Genomic DNA, 11,061 nt, shown 5'->3' with positions numbered 1-11,061 from the left:
GCCTCACTGCGTAGGCCTGGGGACCTGGGTTCTTTCTAGGCATTAAATGCCACTTCTTGGGCCGTCAGCTCTTCCTTACCCTGTTTTATGCTCTGGCTCCTTAGATGAAGTTACCCTTTGAAACCAGTCACACATGCAGTCCCCCAGCTCTTTCTGGTACTTGTTGACTGCATCTAGTAATTTGTTTGCTGCGTAATACCTTTAACGACCATCATTCTCAGCTGGGTTACACTGTGATTTAGCCCTCATTAGAGATCTGGTGGCCAGAAGAGGAGGTGGGGATGGGAGCATGTGTTGCCTGGTGAGGAGCGGGTACTTGCTCTTAATATGAAGGGCTGGGGCTGAGGTTGGGCCTGATAGTTAAAACACTGATTAAGACACTCACGTCCCAGACTGGAGTGCCTGGGTTTGATGCCCACCTCTGACCCTTGACTCCAGCTTCCTGCTAATGCAGACCCTAATGACACCAATGTGTCAGCCTGAAGTCTTGGCTCCTGGCTTTGGCCTGGTCCATTTGGGGAATGAGCCAGCAGATGGGGGCACTCCCCCCACCCCATGTATTTTTCCACCCTTACACTAGAGATGAGAGCCTCTGCTTATACACATGCAGCCTGCAGTCCCCTGGTGTTGACACCTGGTTTCCAGCGCCCTGGTTCTCACCCTTAGCTGTTTACTTGCAGTTCTGTGTAAGCCTCCATGGCAGGCAGCAATGGCCCGGGACAGTTGCCTCATGGTCACTTTTTTTTTGCAGACATTGTATGTGCCTGGCACAGTTGGCTCTGTACTGGGGGACATGGTCAAGCTTCCATATCACTGCTGCACCAAGTCACCAGGCGTGTACTTCCCCAAGATGGACGTGACACCAAACAAGGTGACTCTCCGGGCTGAAGCACACAGCCTGAGGCTGTCACTGACCACCCTCCCTGCGGCCAGGCGACAAGTCCTCCCTTGAAGGAGGCCCCACGCAGGGATTCTTTATGTCTACTCCAGGCAAATGTCCTTTGGGTAGGATTCTTGCTAAAAACACAAAACCTGAAAATAATCACATGGAATTATCAGACCAGCCCAAATGAAGCACCATTTTTCCTAACAGCTGACCCGTGCTCTTCAAAACTGTCCGTGTCAGGAAAGGCAATGGCTGAGGCTGCTCTGCAGAGTCAAGGAGACCCTCAGAGGCTCGGCAGCCGCCTGCAGTGCGTGATCCTAAATCACCCCCTGGGCTGGGGACAGCAGTGGCCTTAGGAAACAGGACTTGCACGACTGATGGCATTTGAAGATTGAATTGGATTAGAGTAATACTGCATCAATACTTAATGTTATGATTTCCATCATTTTAATTCTGTTTCATTTTAAGCAAGTTTAAATCTTAAAGCTGAAACAATGTGGCACTTTCAAAATATTGATTATGTGTGTTGACTATGTGGGTTAAATAGATTATGATCAATTTTACTGTTTTTACTTTTTTGAGGTGGCCACTAGGAAATTTAAAATTATGCCTATGGCTTAAATTTTATGTTTATTGAGTGGCACCCGTTCAATATAATTACTTTTCCAAAATATGTAAAAGTATTCTAGCACTCTCACCACTCCTTTTTGTTTTTTATTTTTTTAAAGATTTATTTATTCATTTGAAAGTCAGAGTTACACAGAGAGAGGAGAGGCAGCACGAGAGAGGTCTTCCATCCGATGGTTCACTCCCCAGTTGGCCGCAATGGCCAGAGCTGTGCCAATACGAAGCCACGAGCCAGGAGCTTCTTCCGGCTCTCCCACATGGGTGCATGGGCCCCTTCTATATAAAGAGGGCCCCTTCTAATAAAAGAGGGCCCTCTTCTATTGCTTTCCAGGCTATAGTAGAGAGCTGGTACGGAAGAGGAGCAGCCAGGACTAGAACCAGCGCCCATATGGGATGCCGGTGCTTCAGGCCAGGGTGTTAACCCACTGCACCACAGTGCCGGCCCCATGTTGTTTTTTTTTTTTTTTTTAACATGCAATGCTTTGCTTTGAAATGCAGTATTGGCATGTGAACCACTTCTGGGATTTTGTTCTTTTGTGTGTTTTGTTTTTGCGCTTGTTTTTTTATTTTGAGATCCAGAACTCCCATCCACTGCTCCACTCCCCAAATACCAGCAACAACAGGGGCTGGAGTGAGCTGAAGCCAGGCACTGGGAACTCAACCCAGATCTCCCACATGGGTTTCAGGGACCCAACTCCTGAAGCCGTCACCTGCTGCCTCCCCGTCTGCATCGGAAGGAAGCTGGAGTGAGGAAGCAGAGCTGGGTACCAAACCCAGGTTCTCTGTTGCAAAATGAATGTCGACTGCTAGGCCAAACACCTCTCCCAAAGGCCTGGATTTTTAAACAGAGTTGAACTTCTGTGCAGGCATCTCCACGCACCTTACACCTGAAGAGTATGCCAGGCCAGGTAGGGGAAGGACATGCAGATTTGCATCATGCAAAGAATGTGTCTGAGGGGTCGATTCTGTGGCACAGCCACAAAAATTTAGTAATTTATTTGACAGAGTGACACATGGAGATGGGAGAGAGAGAGAGAGAAAAAGAGAGAGAGATCTTCCATCTGCTGGTCTACTCACCAAATGCCTGCAATGGCTGATGCTGGTCCAGGCTAATTCCAGGAGCTAGGAATTCCATTCAGGTCTCCCAAGTGGTGGCAGGGGCCCAAGGACTTGGGTCACCTACTGCTGCTTTCTAGATGCATTAGCAGGGAGCCGGCTCAGAGCAGAGCAGCTGAGACTTAAACCAGCATTCAGATATGTGGTGCTGGTATCGCAGGCGGCAGCTCAATCTGCTGTGCCACAATGCTGGCCCCCAACACTGTAATTAAATTTACCATCTATGCATTCTACAAATCGCATGTGCACGCTCTGTGCTAGGCAGTACCAATGGTTAATATAATATGATCCCCAGCACCAAGGCACTCAAAGTTGGATGGAGAGAGGAACATGGATAAAGACCATGACAACTTAATGAGAGAAATGTCCATGAAAACCTGGTCAAGGAGCTGGGTGGATTACAAAGGGACGGCTGAGCTGGAGAGAAAGGTGCAAAACATTTCACCAAAAGAGATGAAGTCTGAGACTTAAGGGGAGATCAGTGCTCATCAGGCAGACCATGCAAGGGGTAGGAAAGGGATCCATCCCTGGAAAGTCACAGACATGTGAAGCATAGAACTGCACTAACACTTCAGGGAACTGCAAGCAGCCGCCTGCTGCTGGGAGGTGTAAATGGGAATGAATGCAAGAGAAACATCGGACTCCAAAGAGCTGATACACAAGCTACCGACTTTGACCTTCATCCTGCAGGCAGTGGGAAGACACTGGGGGATTGTCAGCAGAGGGATAATAATATTGGGTTATTATGTTTAAAGTAAGTATACAGGGCAGCGTCGTGGAGCAGTGGGTTAAGCCGCAGCCTGTGACACCGGCATTCCGTATCAGAGCACTGACTGGGTCCTGGCTGCTCTGCTTCCTGTCCAGCTCCCTGCTAATGACCCTGCTAAGGCATCGGAAGATGGCCCAAATGCTTGAGCCCCTGCCACCCACGTGGGAAATCTAGAAGCAGTTCCTGGCTCCTGGCTTTGACCTGGCCCAGCACTGGCTGTTGCAGCCAGAGTGAATTAGCATGTGGAAGATCTCTCTTTGTCTCTCCTTCTCTCCCTCTCTCTGCCTCTCAAATAAATAAAGAAATCTTTAAAATAAATAAGTAAAAAATATGTATATTCTATAATTGTAAAATTCTTGAACATACAATTATAAGTCAGCTATTAGAAAATAAAGGTGGGCCTCGTATAAAATAAAGAAGGGTTTCTATGCATGAAGAAACCACAAAAAAACACAATACAGCAGATTGAATAAAAATAGAGAGCATCTATTTATGAGAAATATGAACACAATTAAAATTCAGACTACAAACTAAAGAAACCTATGCCACACGGGAGACAGAGGACGGCAGGACCTCAGCAAGAGGACGTGGAGCATCCCCCTGCAAAAGGCAAGGGCCTGAAGGGAGAAGTCAAGGAAGAAGTGTGAGCTGCCAGCCCACATCTAAGTGCTAGTCCAACGGAAGTGGGGCATCCTGCCTTGTGGCAGAGCTGTATTCCAGAGTAAACAAGTAGTCCCAATAGAGGAGGAAAAGCTGTACTCAACAGCACAATGGAAATAAAGTAACAGCAGGAATGGGAGAATCAGAAAATCATCATTTCCAACCCCGAATGAAAACATCGATTGACATAGAAATTGACAGTTGGTGGTCAAGTCATCAGGGGAATAGCAGTGGGCAAAGGACATTCTCACAGTGCCCAGCAGCACTGTCCTGTTCCCAGGGGACCCACCGGCACAATGCAGGAAACAGCTCACCACGGCTTAGCGGCCCCTAATAATTGTCCAGCAGCGTGTCTGAGTCAGTCTCCCAGTGAGACAGCAGAACAAGAGGACAGCACCACCTACAATGCGTTCTCCCTGGAAATGTCTAACTTGAACCCATTATGTCTTTTGAGTTAGCTCCTCGTTTGCAAAAGCACAGGAAGTAGAGGATGAAGGAGAACAGCACTGCGAGGAGGCAACGGACAAAGGCTGAAAACTACTGCAGTCTGCAGGCGACTCCCGCCGACCAGCAGAAAAAAAAGAAGGAAGAAAGAAACCAGACTGCAAGACTAGCCAGAGACAAAACAGCCAGGTGCAGTGCCTGGTCTTGGCTGGGATTTCATTTGAATGAGCCAGAAAAAAACATTTTGCGACAATTGGTACAGTTTAACCATGAAATAAATATTAGGTAAGATTAAGATGCTATTAGGGGGTCGCACTGTGGCTTATCTGGTAAAGGCGCCGCTTGCAGTGCCAGCATCTCCTATGGGCGCTGGTTGGAGTCCTGGCTGCCCCACTTCTGATGCAGCTCTCTGTGTGGCCTGGGAAAGCAGTGGATGGCCCAAGTCCTTGGGCCCTGCACCCACGTGGCAGACACGGAAGAAGCTCATGGCTCCTGCTATTGCGGCCTTTTGGGGAATCAACCAGTGGATGGAAAACCTCTTTCTTTCTCTCTCTCTCTCTCTCTCTCTCTGCCTCTGCTCTCTGTAACTCTGACTTTCAAATAAATAAATCAATCTTTTTTTTTTAAAAAAAAGGTTATTGGTTTTTTTTTAAGATTTATTTATTTTTGAAAGTCACAGTTACACAGAGAAAAGAGAGTCAGAGAGAGAGAGAGAGAGAGTAGAAGAGAGAGAGAGATTGTCCATCTGTTGGTTCACTCTCCAGATGGCCACAACAGCCAGCACTGGGCCAGGTCAGAGCCAGGAACCAGGAGCTTCATTCAGATCTCCCATGTGGGTGCAGGAGCCCAAACACTTGGGCCATCTTCTGCTGTTTTTTCCAGGCCATTATCAGGGTGCTGGATCAGAAGTGGAGCAGTCAGAACAGGAATCCATGCCCATATGGGATGTCAGCATTGCAGGTGGTGGTTTTATTCCCTCTGCCACAATGCTGGCTCCTATTATTAGTTTTTAAACTATAATAATGCTTCTGGGTTATGGATGGAGTTGTTCTTTTTAAACCACAAACTGAAGTAAAGTATGTTAAAATTTTTTTAACTATACTAACAGTCAAATAAAATACAAATGTTGCAAAGGAAAAATATTTTTTACCTATGACATAGGCCAAAGTTTCTTTTTATTATTTATTTAAAATGAAAATAAGACCATTGGCCACAGTTGGATGGTCAAAGCTTCAGTCAGTCTGATTCACTTCTCGTAAAAGAGGAAATTAATTCAGCTTTTCCGGGAGCCAGTTTATTAATATGTATTGAGAATTTTAAAATATTCGTGGCAATCTTAAATTTCTCCTTCCTTTTCTGGAAATCTATGCTGAAGAAATAATCAGAGATATAATGGAATACACACACACTTATATACATGCATATTGTTCATAATAACAAAAAATTGGCAACTATCAAAATGGTCAATGTGAAATAACAGAGCATCCCACCATATGGCCTAATTAAAAATTATGTCAAAATCTGATTGATAACATGGGAAATGCTCATAACAAAACATTAAGAGAAAAATCAATACAGTCTACCTGTAATGCTATTATTTTAGAATTTATAGAAAAAAGATTGGAAGATAGTACAGCAAATTATATGTGCAATTTACCTCTAGAGAGTGAAGTTAATGCCTTTTTATTTTTCTGTAATTTATAAAATTTTGACAAAACTTTTTTATAATTAGCAAGAGAAATGTTTGTATAAAAATACCACCCAGGGGGCCAGCATTGTGGTGTAAGGAGTTAAGCCACCGCCATATGGAAACCCAGCTGCTCCACTTCCTATCCAGCTCCCTGTTAATGCACCCGGGAAGGCAGCAGAGCATGGCCCAAGTGCTTGGGCCCCTGCACCCATGTGGGAGACTCGGAAGAAGCTCCTGGCTTCTGCCTAGTCCAGCCCTGGCTATTGCAGCTATTTGGGGAGTAAACCAGTTTATGGAAGATCTCTCTGTCTCTCTTTTCTAACTCTGCCTTTCAAATAAATAAAATAAATATTTAGAAAAAAAAATGCCACTCAAAACAAGAGAAAAACCCCAAAGAAATGGCTAGCCTAAAGCAGTGTAGTGGATGGACTGAGGAAGAGAGAGTTACAAAAGCCCTTTATAAAATTATGTGCTATTTTGGGCAGGTGCTGTGGCACAATGGGTAAAGCTGCCTCGTGCAGTGCCAGCATCTCCTGTGGATGCTGGTATGAGTCCCAGCTGCTCCACTTGCAATCCAGCTCTCTGCTATGGCCTGGGAAAGCAGTAGAAGATGGCCCAAGTGCTTGGGCCCCTGAACCCACGTGGGAGACCCAGAAGAAGCTCCTGGCTCCTGGCTTCAGATTTGCTCAGCTCCAGCCATTGCAGCCATTTGGGAAGTTAATCAGCAGGTGGAAGACCTCTCTCTGTCTCTACCTCTCTTTGTAATTCTGTCTTTCAAATAAATCAATCTTTTAAAAAATACTATACTAACTTATATTCTGATCAATAATGTGTTCACTTCACTATACCCTCACCAAAACTGGACTTGTATCGTCAGTCTTTTAAAAATTTTTGAAAAGTGGAAAAGACAAAATTTACCTTAATGTTTTGCTTAAAATTTTTACATTGTTAGTGATGTTGGTCCATGTTTAATTTAGGCACTTATCTGTTCCTTTGCTAAAAACGTATGGGTACTATTAATTTGCTGAAATCCTAGATTTAAAGAGGTTTCTTTTGTGGTGGAGAGCATGGAATTGAGTCCCACCTCTGCTTCCGTTCCAGCTTCCTGCCAGTGTGCCTGGGAGGCAGCAGATGATGGCCCGAGTGCTTGAATCTCTGCCATTCACATGAGTGACTTGTGTGCAGCTCCTGGCTCTCCTGGTTTCAGCCTGGCCCAGCACTGGCTGCTGTGGCCATCTGGGAAATGAACCAGGGAATGGAAGATTCTCTCTGTCTCTGTCTCTGTCTCTCTGTCTCTCTGTCTCTCTCTCCCCCAGTCTCTGTCACTGCCTTTCAAGTAAATAAATAAAATCTAAAAAACAAGTAAAATAAAATGACTTCTTTCAACATTAAAAATTCTGTTGGCTAACAATAAAATGTTTTAGGTTTCACCCGAAACGAGAATTCCAATTTCTTAGACTCTCGTTTTAAATGTTTGCAGGTTGGGTTCCAAAAGTCCAAACATCTTGCTGTCGTTTTCGTCTTTTTTAAAAAGCCGAATCTGACGTCATACTTTCCAGACAGTTATATTATCATAATTTTCCAGGTGAGGGATCAGAGCACGAAGTGTTGTTCTTAGTTAGACTCACAAAATGACTCAGAGGCAGACATGCTCTAAAATCCATCGCTCCATCTTATTTTTCAATTATCTGTCCAATATTTTTCTCTTTCAATTCACTCCCCACCACAGTCTCATTTACTGGAATAAAAAGCCAGTTAGTATTCATAGGTTTTATTCAAACACATAAATATGTAAGTTAATGAAAGAACAAAACGATTGCACATTGGCTATAAATTATTTCTTGTTCCTGTTTACAAATGCTTTAATTACAGTATACTTCTTGGCCATAGGAAAAATGACTTAGAAATAATTTTCCTTCCAACCAAAATTCAGTAAGAAATGCTTTAGTATAGTGGTGTCTGCACAAAGAGAGAGACCTCAATATGACATTGCTGCTGTAGTTCAAGGAAAAAATAAGGTAAGCTTCAAGGAAAAGACTTTAAAACTTTTATTACAGGAGAAGGTTTCAGGTGAGGGAAGTTCTCCCAGTCCAAAATACTCTTCCCCAAGCTGCTATAAATATCTCTATCATTTCCTCACCACCCCCGTGCGCCAGTGACCTTGCAGGGTGGAAGGAATGGGGAGAAAAGCCTATTCCTCAGAAATGAGGCGTCCACTGTGTGGTACAGCAACCCTCCGCTCTCTATCTGCTCTGCACACTCGGAAATGTGACTGCTAACACCGAGAAAAAGGATCTTTAAAATATCTATGACCGTTTGCAATGTACTAATGATTTTGTACTCATTCCTTTTTTCTAACAACCCGACACATTGAGGGTTATTATTATCTCCCCAGAGGGAGTCCTGGAGTGCAGAGAAAATCCACGGCTCTGTACAGAGATGAGGAGTTCAAGTCCAGGGAAGACAGAGAGACAGGGGCATGCAAACAGTAGGAGAGCGGGAGCTGTCCAGTGCACCCCAGAGGACAGAGTAGTTACAATGGAGGGGTCAAGGTCATTGAGTGGCCAGCCGAATGACCATCAGGAGCTCCTAGGAACTGGAGAGGCAGAATGGCCTGCAGGAGACTCGGCCTCTCTGCCCTAGAGAGAAAGTAGCCTGTGCGAGACTTGCTGTGGCTGTAAAAACAGGGCAAACCCCCGCCCTTGGAGGGCACGGATTGAGCTGCGACACGACATGAGAAACGCAGTTGTACGTTACTTAGCCTACCACACCCGACTCACCCTTTAAGCTTAAGCTTTTGATTTCATATTCCTAGGTGGATCAGTCCAATGATCATGTAATTTATTTCCTACTTAGCCATACCTGATTGGACCATCTAACCAAAGGAGCTGGCCAGCAACCAATCAGATTTTATCAAGAATTTGACCTAAAAACAGAGAATGAGTTTTTCTGATGGCATGGGCACAGAGTTGCTAGGGCACACAGAGGGTGGGTTAGAGAACCCATGAAGTGCCAGCTGTGGCCCAAATCACAAAGGAGCAGATGTTTAGAACACAGCAAAGGCGGTCCAAGAGAAATGAATACGACTGGGCGTCCCCAGAGAGAGTGACTCATTCTGTGGTTTCCAATGCACGTAGGCTATTTCTTATGATTAGGTCTCTGTAAGTCCTTTCAGTCTTGATAACAAACCCTCTTTTTTTGTTTTTTTTTTTTTTTTTTCCTTTTTAAAGTTTATTTATTTGATAGGCAGAGTGATGGAGCGGGAGTGCAGAGAAAGAGCTAGAGAGAGCGAAATGACTGGGACTGGTCCAAGCCAAAAGCAGGAGTCTGGAACTCCATTCGGGTCTCCTATGTGAGTGCAGGGGCCCAAGGACATGGGCCCTCTACTGCCGCTTTCCCAGGGAGCTGCATTGGAAGCGGAGTAGCTAGGACTCAGAACAGGCACTTCAACATGGAATGCCAGCATCATAGGTGGTGGCTTTACCTGCTATGCCACAATGCCGGCCCAAAACATGCTTTTTCTTGTTTTGTTGTGTTTAAGTATTGACTTATTTATTTGAAAGGCAGAGTTACAGAGAAAGGGAAAGACAGAGAGAGAAAGATCTTTCATCCACAGGTTTACTCTCCAAATGTCTACAACAGCCAAGAGTCAGGAGTCTCCCCTGCCCCAACCCCTGGCTCTCCCCTGTGGGTGCTGGGGCCCAAGCACTTGGGTCATCTTCACTGCTTTCCCAGGCCATTAGCAGGGATCTGGATGGGAAACAGAGCAGCCAGGACATGAACCGGTGCCCATGTGGGAAGTCGGTGTCATAAGCAGTAAAAACCCTCTTTTTATTTGAGTTTCTTAAAGTGGTTTTCTTTTCTAAGCAACACTCTCTGACTCAGACACTGCTTTGTAAATAAGAGTGCCATTGTATCCATGAACAATGGGATGGTCGTAGGTCACATGCATGGAAAATGGAATTAGCAGCCAGAATGCTGCTTTGTGAGCACACTGCCAGAGCCCAGGGTGCTGGGTCACCTCACAAGAGATCTGTGGCAGCAGCTGGAGAGTACTTCTCCCTGAGAAGCAGGGGAATGAAAGGAACCCATGGTGGTGTATATGAACTGTATCACTTAGTTCTCATAACCCTATTGTTTATTTGTAGAAAGAATCTGGGGCTCTGGGGCCAGGCGCCATGTCTCACTTGGTTAATCCTCTGCCTGTGGCGCCGACATCCCATATGGGTGCCAGGTTCTAGTCCCAATTGCTCCTCTTCCAGTGCAGCTCTCTGCTGTGGCCCAGCAGGGCAGTGGAGGATGGCCCAAGTGCTTGGGCCCCTGCACCTGCATGGGAGAACAGGAGAAGCAACTGGCTCGTGGCTTCGGATCGGCACAGTGCAAGCTGTAGTGGCCATTTGGGGAGTGAACCAACGGAAGGAAGACCTTTCTCTCTGTCTCTCTCTGTCTGTCTGTCTGTCTGTCTGTAACTCTACCTGTCAAATAAATAAATAAACAAACAAACAATCTGGGGCTCCAAGAGGTTAACTAAGCTGGTCAAGGTCACACAAGTAGGAAGCAGCAGAGCTGGCAATCAAAACCAGGTCAGTTCCCCTCTTGAACATTCTGTCTTCCAGGGACTACGGCACTGGCAGCCAGAGCTGTGGCCCTCTCTCCTTGGGCAGTCTGATGGCCAGTTTTACGGGTCAGCTTGGATGGGTTATGGTACCCAAGTGTTTGGTCAAACATAACATTGCTAGGAGACCAGATGTTTCCGTGAGGGTGTTTGTTTGTTTGATTGTTTTGGGCAAGAGGCCTATTTAAATTCGTTGGACTTCATAACAAAACAGACTGTGCTTTATGAACACGCGTGGGCCTCCTGCAATCGGC

This window comes from Oryctolagus cuniculus, chromosome 4 (assembly GCF_051225735.1).
Source record: "Oryctolagus cuniculus isolate XC-2025 breed Fujian yellow rabbit chromosome 4, ASM5122573v1, whole genome shotgun sequence".
NCBI lineage: Eukaryota > Metazoa > Chordata > Mammalia > Lagomorpha > Leporidae > Oryctolagus > Oryctolagus cuniculus.
This window is presented reverse-complemented; position numbering follows the sequence as displayed.